The sequence below is a fragment of the Daucus carota genome, chromosome 7 (genome assembly GCF_001625215.2).
Source record: "Daucus carota subsp. sativus chromosome 7, DH1 v3.0, whole genome shotgun sequence".
Lineage (NCBI taxonomy): Eukaryota > Viridiplantae > Streptophyta > Magnoliopsida > Apiales > Apiaceae > Daucus > Daucus carota.
Window position 1 is genome coordinate 8383406 of NC_030387.2, and position 15448 is coordinate 8398853.

A 15448-nucleotide genomic window follows, 5' to 3' on the forward strand; every position below is an offset into this window, starting at 1 on the left:
GAAAGCTTGAAAAGCTTTAGCCTTGAAAGCCTTGATAGGCTTGAAACCTTGAAAGCTTGAAAAGCTTTAGCCTTGAAAGCCTTGATAGGCTTGAAACCTTGAAAGCTTGAAAAGCTTTAGCCTTGAAAGCCTTGATAGGCTTGAAACCTTGAAAGCTTGAAAAGCTTTAGCCTTGAAAGCCTTGATAGGCTTGAAACCTTGAAAGCTTGAAAAGCTTTAGCCTTGAAAGCCTTGATAGGCTTGAAACCTTGAAAGCTTGAAAAGCTTTAGCCTTGAAAGCCTTGATAGGCTTGAAACCTTGAAAGCTTGAAAAGCTTTAGCCTTGAAAGCCTTGATAGGCTTGAAACCTTGAAAGCTTGAAAAGCTTTAGCCTTGAAAGCCTTGATAGGCTTGAAACCTTGAAAGCTTGAAAAGCTTTAGCCTTGAAAGCCTTGATAGGCTTGAAACCTTGAAAGCTTGAAAAGCTTTAGCCTTGAAAGCCTTGATAGGCTTGAAACCTTGAAAGCTTTCCTTCCCACCGGTGTAGCCAAGTTATCAAGTTGTGTTTACGAGTTTTAGTGTATTTAGCATTTTCGATTTCCAAATTTACTATAACTTCAAGCCGAATGAATAATGTTAATGATACGCCTACTACCCCCCGAGTTCTTTAGCATAATTTTAATTATGGTGGAGAACTAGATGCAATTGAAGCCCTAAATAATTTTTAAAGCATACATGAAGTATTCAATTAACAATCATGGTAAGCAAGCATACACAACATTTTCATAACGGAAAGCTGCGAAATTTTATTGAATCACATGGTAAAAATTGACATAGCATAATATTGGGGGGTGTAACGACACTACCCCCCGAGCATCCTAGCAAATAAAGCAAATAGTAGCCTGATAATTTCCCTAAAAGCATAGCGATTACAACTAATAAATCGCCTTTATTTCCTGACCCTTAAGCCGAAGCCTACAGAAATACTACCCGGGTGAAGCTACTGGTAATACCTCTTTAAGTGTTGGGCATTCCATGCCCGTGGTATGAGTCTTCCATCCATGTCTGTGAGGTGATAGGTACCTTCCCAAAGCACTGTTTTGATGATATATGGGCCTTCCCACTTTGCACCGAAGGCCCCATGAGCGGGAACCCTCATGTTAGGCATCATTTTTCTGAGAACTAGGTCTCCCGTTTTGAGGGGTCTAGCCCTTACTTTCTTATCAAAATATTTACGGGTCCTCTGTTGATATGCAGCAAGTTTCAACTGAGCCGTATCTCGTACTTCTTCAATCAGATCTAAGTAGAGCCTGTGGTTGACTTCATTATTCTCAGGGTCGTAGTTATCCCTTCGAAAAGATCCTGCTCCAACTTCTACGGGAACCATGGCTTCACACCCGTATGTTAGGGTGAACGGGGTTTCGCCGGTGGTAGACCTTGGAGTGGTGTTGTAAGACCACAACACCATGGGAAGTTCCTCCGGCCAGCATCCCTTTTTCTCTTCTAGTTTGGCTTTCAAGGTGTGCTTAATAATTTTGTTTACGGCTTCCGTTTGACCGTTGCTCTGAGGGTGACACACCGCGGAGAAGCCTTTCTTTATGCCAAGGTTTTCACAGAAATTCATCATTTCATTGCTGTCAAACTGTTTCCCATTGTCTGATATGAGCTTGTAGGGAACCCCGTATCGACAAACGATCGCGCGACAAACGAAGTCTACCAACTTCCTTGCAGTGATGGAAGCTAGGGGTTCAGCTTCAGCCCATTTAGTAAAGTAATCTACAGCCACGACTGCATATTTCACCCCTCCTTTCCCTTTTGGTAATTCACCAATCAGATCTATCCCCCAAACGGCAAACGGCCAGGGGCTTGTCAGGGTCTTCAGGGGTACCGCGGGGCTCTTGTTTGTATTAGAGAACCTTTGGCAACTGTCACAGGCCCTGGCGAAGGCATGAGCATCCTTGTGGAGGGTAGGCCAGTAGTAGCCTTGACGGAGGATTTTGTGGGCGAGGGAGGTACCCCCCGAGTGATTCCCACAGATTCCTTCATGCACCTCGCGCATAATGTATTCACATCTTATCCCAGCGACGCACCTGAGGAGGGGCCGGTTGAATCCCCTTTTGTAAAGGATTCCATCATAAATTACATACTGGGCAGCCTTGTACCTCAATTTCCTGGCCTCATCCTTATCTGTAGGCAGGGTTCCGTTGGCTATGTATTCGTGGATTGGGGTTGTCCAGAGGTTAGTCTTATCAGCTTCAACATCCATGACTTCAATTTTGGGGATGCTAGGCTGATACTGGATTTCGAGGGGGATCACCCCGAGCATGTGTGCATCCCTCTGAGAGCCTAATTTGGCTAAGGCATCGGCATCTGCATTTTCAGACCTTGGTATTTGCTCTAGCTTGATTTCTCTGAATTTCCCAATTAGTTCCTGGGCATACCGCATATAGAGATCAGTGCGGGGACCCCTAGCCTGGAAGCCTCCTCGGATGTGCCAGACTACCAGCATAGAATCACTGTAAACATTCATGTTTTCCACTCTCATTTCCAAGGCCAGCTTCAGGCCAGCTATTAGGGCTTCATACTCCGCGTCGTTGTTAGTGGCATTGAAGTCGAAATGAATGGAGCTTTGCAGCTTATGGCCTTCCGGACTGACTAAGACAATGCCAGCCCCGGCCCCATTTCCGTTTACAGCCCCGTCGACGTACAGGTTCCACCAAGGGGAACAATTCTCAGGTATGGCTACTGAAGACTGGGGTTCAGGTATGCATTCCGTCCCTTCGACCTCAAAAGTAGGTGGAAACTCTAAGATGAAGTCAGCTAGCGCTTGCCCCTTTATTGCGGTTCTAGGCTTGTACTCTATGTCAAATTGGCCCAACTCGACTGCCCATTTCATGATTCTTCCCGAGGCTTCCGGCTTGTGCAAGACCTGTCTGAGAGGGAAGGATGTTCGTACTTCAATCTTGTGAGCCTGAAAGTAAGGCCTTAATTTGCGGGAAGCCAAAATTAGTGCATAGGCTAACTTCTCCATGTTTGAATAGCGGGTTTCAGCATCAAGTAATCTCTTGCTCACATAGTATACTGGCTGTTGGGCTTGCTCTTCCTCCTTGATCAGGACAGCGCTAATTGAAAACTCGGAAACCCCTAGGTAAAGGATCAAGGCTTCACCCTCCGTTGGCTTGGCCAACAGTGGCGGGCTTCCAAGTTGCTCCTTCAGCTTCAGGAAAGCAGCCTCACACTCTGTCGTCCATTCAAATTTTTGCCCCTTTTTTATGGCTGCAAAAAATTCTCTACATTTGTCCGAGGATTTTGAGATGAACCGGTTTAGGGCGGCGACCCGGCCTGTAAGGCATTGCACCTCCTTTACGTTCCTAGGCGACCTCATTTCAATTAAGGCCTTGATCTTCGCAGGGTTAGCTTCAATTCCCCTGTGATTGACAATGAAGCCCAAGAACTTGCCGGATTCAACCCCGAATACGCATTTTTGGGGATTCAACTTCATCCTGTAGTCCCTCAGCACGTCGAACATCTCCGATAAGTGCGTAACATGATCGTAAGCTTCCTTTGATTTCACTAACATGTCATCTACATACACTTCCATAGTCTTTCCAATCTGATCTTTAAACATCTTATTGACCAGCCTCTGATATGTAGCCCCGGCATTTAGTAACCCAAACGGCATGCCTATATAGCAATAAAGCCCCCTGTCGGTGATGAAGGAAGTGTGTTCCTGATCTGGCTCGAACATGGGGATCTGATTGTAGCCCGAGTAGGCGTCCATGAAGCTTAACAGTGCATGCCCCGCAGTGGAATCCACCAATTGGTCAATTCGAGGGAGCGGGAAGCTGTCCTTAGGGCAAGCCTTGTTCAGATCAGTAAAGTCTATGCAAGTCCTCCATTTTCCGTTAGGTTTTTTCACCAACACTGGGTTTGCTAGCCATGTAGGGTAAAAAGCTTCTTTCACTAGGCCTGCCTTCAATAGTCGGTCTACCTCTTCTTGAAGAGCGGTAGCCCTTTCCCCGCTAATTGGTCTTCTCTTCTGTCTGACTCCCTTCCTGTCCGGGTCAATATTGAGGTGGTGGCACATGACTTCTGGGTGAATCCCGATCATATCCGAATGGTTCCAAGCGAAGACGTCCAGATTATTCTTTAAGAATGCGGTCAGGGTTTCCCTTAGGTCCGGTCCCAGCTGTTCCCCAATTTTTAGTTCTTTAGTGGGGTCGGACTCATCCACCAAGATGGACAGGGTATCCCCAGCTGCTCCAGTCTTCACCTGGGTTTCCGGCATCCTTGGGTCGAGGTCGATCTCAACGGTAACCTCTTTGTTGCCACCCTCTTGGGGTTGCGTACCCAGGATTTCATGAACGGGAAGCCGTGTTCGGTTTCCGAGTTGATAGGTTACCATAGCACTATTGAAGTCACAAGGTGCCTCGCACTCATTTTCTTGCTTTTTATTCTGGGGCTGTTTTTGACCATCTCCTTCGAAGTCACTGTCAGTAACATCTTCCACAATCCCTTCAACCAGGGTTTCAGCTGTACCAATTTTCTTTGCTGGGAGTTCATCCGTGGGTGCAAGCCCTTCATGCACGGCATGCGAGGCTTCTAGATAAGGATCTTCCCCCGGATGTTGTACGATGATCACCATGTTGCAGGTTGCTTTCACAAACTTTATTAAAACTCTTCCCTGAGCCTTGGTTTCAGGTTTCTCTTCAATATCCACCTGCTTGTAACAGCTCTCCGGGATATCTTCATCCATTTGTTGGGCTTCTTTACAGGCTTTTACTGCGGACCTCAAAGCCTTGCTATAACATTCCCGGGAGTCAGCCTGACATCCTCGTACACACCCTACCCCATTGGGGGTTGGGAACTTCATGGATAGGTGGTATATTGAGGTTACAATTCGCATGTCCCTTAAAATGGGTCTGCCCAGGATCCCGTTATAGGAGATGTCTTCGTTCACTACCATGAACTCTGCAACCTGAGTGACAGCTCGGGGTTCCACTCCAAGGGTGATTGGGAGTCTTACCCTTCCAACAATCTGGACAGCATTCCCCGTGAAACCATACAACTCATTATAGCAAGCCATCATATCCTTATCCGCCATTTTCATTCTTTGATACGCATTGTAGGCCAAGATATTGACAGAGCTTCCGTTATCGACGAGAAGCCTGTGCACATTGACATTTCCGATCACGGCTGTTACCACCAGGGCATCGCTATGAGGATGGTGTACCGCGCGCGCATCCCCCTCAGTGAAGGTAATGTCCATAGTCTCCCCTTTGAACATTTTGGGAGGCCTTTCAGACAGATGGCACACATTGGTTAAGGGCGGCCCTCGGGCTTCCCGTACATATCTCTTCATAGCACTGCGTCCCTGGCCTCCCACGAAGGGCCCTCCGATGATCATTCGTACACTACCAGCACGGGTGTTACGGTTGGCTTCCTGGTTATTTGTCCTTTCAGCTTTCTTTTCCTTATATTTCTTAGCCTCTTGGGCTACAAACTCCGTTAGGTATCCTGTTCTGATAAGATCCTCTATGTGGTCTTTAAGATGAATACATTCCGCCGTGTCATGTCCGTTCAAATCGTGGAAAGCACAATATTTTCCCTGGTCTTTCTTTCCAGGGGGTCCACTTCGAAAGGGCTTCCGGAAGAGTCTCGCCTTGTCTCCGACCTCAAAAATGTGATCTATAGAAGCCGTTAGGGGCGTGTATTCGTGGTACCTTGCTTCTCTTGCCTTTCTCATTGTCAACCTCGACTTGTCGAAACCCTGCGTGCTGGTTGTGTTCACGGTAATGGGTGAGGTCTTGCCGTCTCGGCTCGAGGGTTTTTCACCAGTGGGCCTTACGTAGGGGTTCCTCTTGTAGGTGTTCCTCCTATCTGGGCTGTAAGACCTATCCCTCTTGTTTTTCCAGCTGCTACGGCTTTCAGACTTTGACTCCTTCTTCAACTTAGCCAGGGATTCCTCGATCACTTTGTGGGGTTCAGCTCTAGCAAAGAGGTCAGCTAGGGTTTCAGGCTCCCGCCCTTGCAACTCCTTCCAAAAGTCTGTTCCAGGCCTTACCCCCGCTATCAAGAAATTCTTCAGGGTTTCCTTTGAAGTTGGCCTAACCCGGGGTACCTCTGCGTTGAAGCGCTTGAAATATTCTCTCAATGTCTCATGTTCCTTTTGCTTAATATTGGCCAGAGTGTTTGCAGGCGGGGCGTAAGTGACAGAAGCCTTGAATTGTCCCACAAACTGTTCGCACATTTTTCTCCAAGAGCTGATGGAATCAGCGGGAAGCCTCTTGAACCAGTGATGAGCGTCATCCCTGAGGGTTGCAGCCAACAAGCGGCATTTTGTGAGGTCCGGAATCTGGTAGACCTCCATCTCAGTATCGAACCGGCTAAGATACTCCACGGGATCCGTGGTTCCGTTAAATCGCAGGTCGCCCACCCCCCTGTAGATACGAGGTAGGGGTGACTCCCTAACCTTCTTAGTAAAGGGTGACTTTACGGTAAGCTCGGCTTTCGACTTCTTATCGGCCTTCACCTTCTTTAGGGCTTCCAGCAGTTCTTCCATCTTGCATTTATCATCCCCACCATCAAGCGCAACCTCATAGTCATCATCCAGGGGCTGATCTTTCTTTTTGCTCACTTCATTATCATTGTGCGACCCTGAGCTTTCCTCATCGTCATGAATGGAGATAACCTTTGACGGCCTTTGGTTTTTATCCCTTGACCGAGCTTCAGACACGGGCTTCTCCTGTCGCTGACTGGGAGGAGCCCTATGTTGCGAGCCTTCAGGTACATCCCCGTTAGGGGCCTTGTTGCCAAGCCTGTGCCGCAAGTCTTGCTCGGTCAGTTTCCTCCCAAGGAGGTCGAACACACTAGCAGCCTGTGAGTGCTCTCTATCATCCATCTCGGGGTTAGCTTCTTTCTCAGGGTTGCCACCTTCTTTCCTGCCGCCTTCTGCACCGAAATCTAGCTTGGTGGGAGTCACCTTGCTAGCCCTTTTCGACCTTGCTGACTTCCTTTTCAAGGAGGCAATCCTCCTACTCATCCTTTTCATTTTTGCCTTCATCTCCTCGCGGGTTAATTCTCCGCTTGGAACATCACTTTCATCCTGCGTAGCGCCCTCCGGCGTCTTGGGGTTTTCAGTGTTTTCGGGAATTTCTGACATCTCTCCTCTCTAAGATCAGTAATCCCCTCCTTCTAGCGCCAAAAAGTGTTGTGAGAGGAATTGATACAACACCCCCAGAACCGTGTAGCACAATTATAGGGATATCTGTTACAACTACGAAATTCACGGCTAGCTCTTAGGGGCTGCCGTTGACGTAAACTAACAAAACAAATGAGAAACAAGTGTGTTTAAGGGCTGAGCTTGCAAAGAACCAAACAACGAGGCCGGAATTATGGAATTCCGTCCTGCTATTGCCCGGAAATATCTATCACAAAGGTTACACGTGCCTCTCTTTAGAGTGTAGAACTCGTGAATATGATTCTCCTCCCTTTGCAAGGTGCCTACATACCCTATATTTATAGGGATCAAGCCCATGTAGTTCTTGATTTAGGACTCTGAAGAGATAAGCTCTTATCCCCTCTAGTTTAGGATAAAACAGCCTTCTTTCAGTAGTTATCCAGAGGTATCCCACTCCAAGTAGGTCACTTGAAGCCTTCATTTTGCATAATTATCCGAATATATGTGAATTATCTTCCCCAATTATAATTATCTCCATAATGCACGTATTTATCCCTTAATTCGTAGATAAATAATAGCTGATACACTCCCAATATGTCTCCAATTCGCCCTCCTAGAAACAAGGAAGAAGAGTCCTGCTTGGAGTCTGCCTGCCATTCTGCCCAGGCGGCGGAAGCCCTGCCAGCGGCATCCCCTAACTACAGCCCCGTAACTGCAAGCCAGGATGCACTTAGCGGTAACCCCTAGCAGCGGTAACCCCTAAAGCGCCTTCAGGTGCAACCCCATTCTGATGGCAGCCTTCACTATGTTTCCAGTGTAAGTCCATACACCTTCTTGTACACCTTCAATGATCCACCCAGCCATGGTGAAGCCCATTATTCATAACCAAATGATTCCAATAAGCCTAGGTGAAGCCCAAATAATACGATGGGCTGTAAAATAGGCCCAGGGAGATTTTATGGCACAACATATATTTTTGTGTAGTTATCAGTATGGACTATTTTTCCCCCAAAAAGATTGGAGTAATTTTTAAATTCATATAAATATTTATGATTATTATTATTATCAAATAATATTATTTATCATTTAATTATAATAAAAACATTAGGATTATTAAAATATAATAGATCGGAAGTTAAACATACAAAAACAAACAATATGCCGGAAGTATATTATCCAATATGTCAACCAAACAATTTTATAGTACTTACATGGTATTTGAAAATGATGGGAAGTTGAAGTTTCTGTAAGAAATTACTTCCCACATGATACCAAACAAACACTAATTTATACAACAAATTTGGATATACTGGCATTCGGTACTGGCTTTTTAAAGGAGTACAATAATTGACGATAACAAAATTTCAAATATATTTTTTCTTACAAAAAAATATTTGTAAAAACCGGGGATTTCATGGGAATGGATGATATGTTGAAAACTCGAGTTCGACAGGTCATTCTCAATATTTTATTAAAACAAATACTGTCTCAGTCCCAGCATGTTTTTTAAGTTAATTTTAGGAACGTATTTTGAGACTCTTATAAAATATAGTTTCATAATATTATTTTAAAAAAATTTCTAAATAAAAATTTGATGTTTAAATTTTTATTAAAATAAATAAATTAAGAAAACGCTATGCAATTATACTTTATAGAAATTTCAAAATACGTGCAAATAATAAACGTAAACAACTTGCTAGATGGAGGGAGTAACAAATTTATATCCTAAATATTAAAAGATGAGTGCTTTTAAATTACAACTCGAAAAAATATACTTTTGAATGAGGGGATTTTAAATTAAGTGGGCCTTTCTATGATGAGAAAAATTATATAAAAATTAATATTTTATAATAATTCTCGAAGATCATATATAAAAATACCAACCACTAAAATGAAAACTAAGAAACTATACCATATATGTCATCATCCGCTTATATGTCGAATTTTTAAATCGGTACAAATAAGATTAAAATCCAAATTCAAAATATCGGATTCGATAATATTCAATCTGATATCCACTGAATCGGATTTTGTGGCCGTTTGAATGAGTTTAAAATAAGTGCTTCTTTCTTAAAGTAAAAAAGTGAAGCAGAAGTTAGAAACAAGTTAACACTTATAACTGATTTAAAGTGTTAAGTTTTTTAAGAACTTCTTACTTTATACACAAATGATGTAAGAAAAGCGGAAGCTGGCTTCTCAAAAAAAGCACTTAAATTATGCAGCCCAACAAGCACAAATTGTTACCACGATCATAATTTAAAAGCAGTCGGGACGAGTGGACAAATAAAAGAGATAAAAAGTTACTCCCTGGTCTCACAATACATATCTCTTTTGGAAAAATTAAGCATATTAAGAAAGCATATATTAACATTTTCTCACTTATATCTCTAGTAAATGCATGAATGTAGACTCTTATTCAACCTCCATTAATTGTTTAAGAAGGGTTTGTCTATGTGTGCCTATGGGCACATGTTAAACGTGGAATTTTTTGCGATCATTTTGATTGGTGTGGTTGGTGTATTTGCAAGGGGATTCAACATTATTAAGAAGTAGAAGCCAATCAAAATGATCTAAATACAAAAATTTCAGCGCTTAGCATGTGTCCATGACACACCACAAAAAACCCATATATTCGCATTGAAAACTAAAAGTATACATGTATTATGAGACAAAAATTCCTTCCAAAGGAGACATGTATTGTGGGACAGAGGGAGTACGAATTACGCTCCACTTGATGCTTGGTATAGGCCGTAGGCATATCAGTTGCAAGAGCTGCATTCCTAAAGAAAAGAGTATACATGCTACTGTGTTCCTGCAAGAAGTTGTTAAGTGATTGCATTTTGATCAGATAAATCAGGATAGCAAGCTGAAGTAACTAACGATTAATCAGATAACTCAGGGCTTTCGATGTCGAGAAAACTGGTCAATAAAGTCCTGCGTGACGACTGCGATTTTGCATTCCCTGAGACTGTTTCATCACTTCCTTTCTCAATTTTGATTGCATCCTGTATAGCCAGAATGATGTCCTGCATTCTTGGTCTGGAAGATGAGCGTTGTTCGACACATTGGATTGCTACTTCTGCGATCCTCCATACTGACTCAATTTTTGCCTTTTCTGCTACAGAAGGATCTACGATGCTTTTCACATCCCTCTTGCAGATCATAGACCTTGCCTACATTTTATTAAATTCAAATGATTCGACTACATTGCATCCTCAGAACCAGCAAACAATTCCGATGGAAAAAGAAAATCAGACAACTTTAGAAGAGAAATAATTGTACTTGACTGGCCGCATTTCCTCTGCAGCATGTGTCTTTTAGAGTCTGTTTGGATGAGTTTATGACTAATGACTTAATGTGATTTATGACTTAACGTGACTTATGTTATAAGCTGACAACTTAAAATGTCTGTTTGGATAATTTTGACTTATTAATGACTTATGAGATATTAAAAATATAATAATAAAAATAAAAGTGATTTATGGATAACTTGGGCTTATTTCTGACTTTAAGCCAAATTCTGACTTATTACACATACCGACATTTTTCAGCTTAAAGTCAGAAATAACTTAAACCTGGGCTTAAAGCCTCTAAGACTAATGTTCACCAATAAGTTATTTTTCTCTCCAGTGTGCAGATTGTCGTTTCATGAATGTTTTAATTGATGTCGTGGGAAAGATGGAATAATATAGATATGTGTGTGCTTACCCAGTGAACAATGTTCCAATCAGTGCCTGAATCTTCAGTTGATACAGGCTTTCTTCCGGAAACCAGTTCTAAGAGAACAACACCAAAGCTATATACATCACTTCTTTTAGTTAATTTTTTGTTTGCATAGTACCTGGGTGAAAAATTAACCCTGTCAGGATGAGGGTAAAGGAAGAGATTAGTATAGACAATCACATGGTAAGGCTTACCCTGGATCAAGGTATCCGACAGTCCCTTGAGCTAAACTTGATACGTGGGTTTGATCATCTTCAGTTTGCCTTGACAGTCCAGAATGAGATAATTTTGCCCTCATATTGATATCGAGGAGAATATTGCTTGTCTTTACATCACCGTGAATAATACTTGGGTTGCATCCAGAGTGTAAATATTCGAGGCCTGCAGGTAATGTTCAATTTCAGCTTCAGTATTGGTTAAAAATTGTCACTAGGTGAAAAAAAATGTCAGCTGCCAACCTTTAGCTGCATCTTCTGCAATTTGAAGACGGGAGAGCCAGTCTAACGACTTCTGATTGGAAGAATCTGTAAGTAAATATATGTCGTCAATTAATATTTTTTGTCTAATCAATCGTCAAATAGGCTAAAAGACATGTACCATGTATGTGATCACGCAAAGTTCCATTGTGCATGTATTCGTAAACAAGCATACTCTGATGTGATTCTTTACAATATCCAATTAAAGAAACCAAGTTTCTGTGGTGAATTCTAGACAAGCGAGCAACCTGCAAAAGGTTTACAAGAATACTTACTGAAACTTCTGATAATACTTGCAACTGTTTATTGGTTACATTTCTAGAATATATATCCGCTTTGCTTTACAACAGAGAGAAACAGGGTAGCTTACTCTGAATGATGCAATTACTCTGAATGTAGAAGTCTATACAAAGAATGCATATATAATTACCTCAGTAACAAATTGTCGGTTTCCATGATTGGATGAATCAGCCATCACTTCAACCGCCAAATCTTTTCCATCTTTCATTCTCCCAAAATACACAGGTCCAAAACTTCCTTTACCTATTTGCTTAGAAAAGCTTTTAGTAAATTCTTCTATATCAGCGAATGTTATATGGTATGAAACTTCTTCATCAATCCGATTCCTGCCTCGTTCTATTCAATATGCTGAGGACTGGTTAGTACTAGTACACATACCACCACCCAATGACAAAAAACTGGGACTAATCATTACAATTATTTGCAGTACTAATTAAAGGAAGAAATAGAGAATTAACAAAAAAATGATAACACTAGGGAAGTGCATACCTTTTCCATTATTCTTGAACCACCTCTTTTTCTGAAGATGATACAATAATACAAAGTTCCTAAAAACAGAAGGAGAAGAATCGCTAGCAATCCAATTGAAACTCCAACAATCATTCTGCGATATCTTTTATGCTTAGTGCTGTCCCTTAGACCAGGATTACCTTCATAACTGCAAGACAAAATGTTATACCAATTTTTTTATCAACTAAATCAGATAAATAATTTTGTCTCTATTATCCAATTATCGGGGTTACAATCAGCATAATGTTGCAGATTCTGGTGCAAGTAGGCACATTATCAAAGAAATACACTAAAATGAATATTTTGTATCAAATTATGAGATCTGGGATATCCCACTAGACAAATATTCAAAAATTGTTACACATTTCTGTCAAGAAGCATACTCACCTAAGAATTAGTTTTCCTTTTAGCAATGTGGAGGGGATATCCCCAGTCAAAGAGTTATTATCTACATACCTGCAAAAAAGTAAGTGTTTTAAGTGACTTCAAATAGGAAAGGCATCATTCAGTCACATTTTATTGATCTAAAGGCGATTTGTTTAATATTTCCATACAGTTCTTTTAAGCTTGGCAAACTGCCCAAACAAGATGGTATTGGACCTGTGAGTTTATTGTTCTCTAGATGCCTGCATATTCACCAAATGTAACAAGTGGTCATGAAATTTTAAATCTATCTGTGCCAATCAGTAGTATGAAATTACAAAGAGGAACAAAACCTACAAAATTTGTAAATTGATGAGGTTAGTCATGTCAGGGATTGGACCCTCGAAGGAGCTTCCGTTCAGCCACCTGATATAAAAGAAGCAATCAGATTGTGGTTTTGGTTTATGACATAACTTGAAAAACCATATAGTTGTCACTGTTCTACTGAACTTACAACTCGATCAATCCATCCATATTATTTAGATCAGGTGGGATTTCACCTTCCACATTCCTTCCTGACAGTGCACTGTACAAAGTTATCAGTAAATCACCTGAATGTGCATTGTCTTGTTAGTCATATTAGTGAAATATATGTTACAAACTTGGGAATAGACCGTCAAGGTAGTTTATGGTTGTGTCAATGAAGCTCAGGTTGTCAAAGGACCAGGCTGAATGCGACCTAGGATTCTAATGGACCTAACACATTTTTTCTTTGGCAGAAGCACCAAATTTTTAATAGTTTCTAGCATTGATCATAATCTTTCGTATTTTCATGCTTATTCTATTAAAGTTTTATATTTGGGCAGACTTTGTTCTTATGAAAAAAAGTTTTGGATTGAAATATGAGGTGCCCCTTACTAAAATATGAGAAAGTAAGCAACTCACATTTTTGTGATCCTCGGTGGTATACTAGTGCTGCAATTCACCCAATCCCAGGGTGTAGGAACACAAGGGTCACCACGAGCTTCATCCTTCATATAACTGTCCATAGACTTGCCTCGAAGAGAATTGAGAGTGTTTACTGGCATATGGAAATGAAAACTTATTAGATACAGGTAAAGTAAATAAATTCAAACAATATTTGCGCAGAGAATCTGGTTTGAGCTGCAACATGAGTACTCTTACCATCTCGCACATCTGTCTTCTTGGCAATCGGCACATATTTGCTTATTTCAATAGCATTTAGGAGTGGCCCATGGGTCGAATCCGGGGTCTTTACAAATGAGAATGATAATACAAAATCAAGTGTTACATTTTTGAAGCTTGGTTCATATAATGTGTAGCTTCTGTGCGCATTCTCAGCAATATTGATAACAGCAGTGTTGTAGTCAGGAATCTCAGGTTGAGCTATTGTAAATTTCCTACTTTCTGAAGTCTCAAATTCTTCAATTTCAGCAAAATATGCATAACCTCGAGCACTGGCAGGGAAGTCTTCTAGGTTCAGCCTATAAGTAAGATTGCCTTTGGTACCAACAACTGCAGTTGCATTACTTTTAATGGCGGGTGCTCTTTTGCGTTTGTGTTTATGTACTTTGTTGTGTTGACTCTTTCAGTACCTGGGGCAACCCCTACAAGAAAATTTTGCCTTCTTTCAAGATCAGAACTCCATATGCGATCATATGGATCATCAGGATACCTGAGACGACATTCATCTTTATGTAATTGCATGACTAATCTAATAATCTATTCGGAAAACAACTAAATTCAGCATATTTATCTTACTCTTTGTTTGAACTAGTCTTATAATAGTGATCTGATTCAGGAATCATTCACAATTCCATCTTCTCAAATTACAAGAGAAGCCGAGAGCATACCTTATAGCTTCATTACTCGTAGCACCAAAATTCACTCTGGCTGCTACCTTTAAGTAAAATTCATCCTCAAACTCCGTAGCATACATTGACTGATTCAAAGGCCGCAGCTCAAGAGTGGAAATAAAAGGAGAACCCGTGGTTGCTTGACACAAGCAGACATCAACAGAATTCGACTGAGCCCTAATGATCATTTCCTCCACATGTACCTCAGAGGCATTGGTAATACTCACAGTTGACCACTTGGTTGCATCCAAATAAACCTGAAACTTGGGGAAAGTACTCTTGGAGTTTCCATATAGAAACGTTGCGCGAACAAGGTACCTCTCCTCTCCTGAGTCCTCAGAGTGTAGCAGTACTTTTTGTCATCAACAGGAAGTCTCTGCGTTTTCGATACTGTGGCAAACTTGCCTCTGGATCCTCCAGCTCAGCTGATTGTCCAGAGCTAATAATTCCGGAGTCCGAAATCCATGGCAAGCCAGTGTTGAGGTCAGTATAATTGCTTGATCCTCCACAGTCTATGCTTATGAACTCTGCATGTTAGCTTGGTTGTTATTATATTGCATGAATTTAGATTGATCGAGGAATACAAAGAGGAGGCGTACCTGTAACTTGGCACATAACATATGGAACTAAGGCAAGAAGACAGAATATCAAACCCATGAATGTTAGTTTTTTTAGAAACCGAGGATTCAAGTGTTTGTGGCTACATTCTTAGCATATAAGATAAGAATTATAAGTCAAGTGAAGTCAAGTTCAGCATCCAAGTATCTAACATAACTTCAATTGGTTTTTATCTGAGGTGCTCGTGGACAAATGCTAAAGATCAAATTTCATATATTTAATTGACGGGCTACTACTTGTTAATAATATGAACCCCTGCATATAATCCAAAAACTTCATCAATCAAAATAAGCTAAGTATATCAAATTTAGCGCTTACTCGCTTAACATGTGTCTATGTACACGCACGAATCCAACTTTAATTAACTTTAGCTTTTAACCTTTACTAATTTTGACTAGTTTATCTTATGTGATGTCTTTTTT

General features: G+C 41.3%; 1 pseudogene; it reads right to left on the minus strand.

The window, feature by feature from the left end:
• Positions 1 to 9506: 9506 nt before the first annotated feature.
• Positions 9507 to 15173, minus strand: LOC135148074 (probable LRR receptor-like serine/threonine-protein kinase At1g67720; annotated as a pseudogene).
• Between the last annotated feature and the right edge of the window lie 275 nt (positions 15174 to 15448).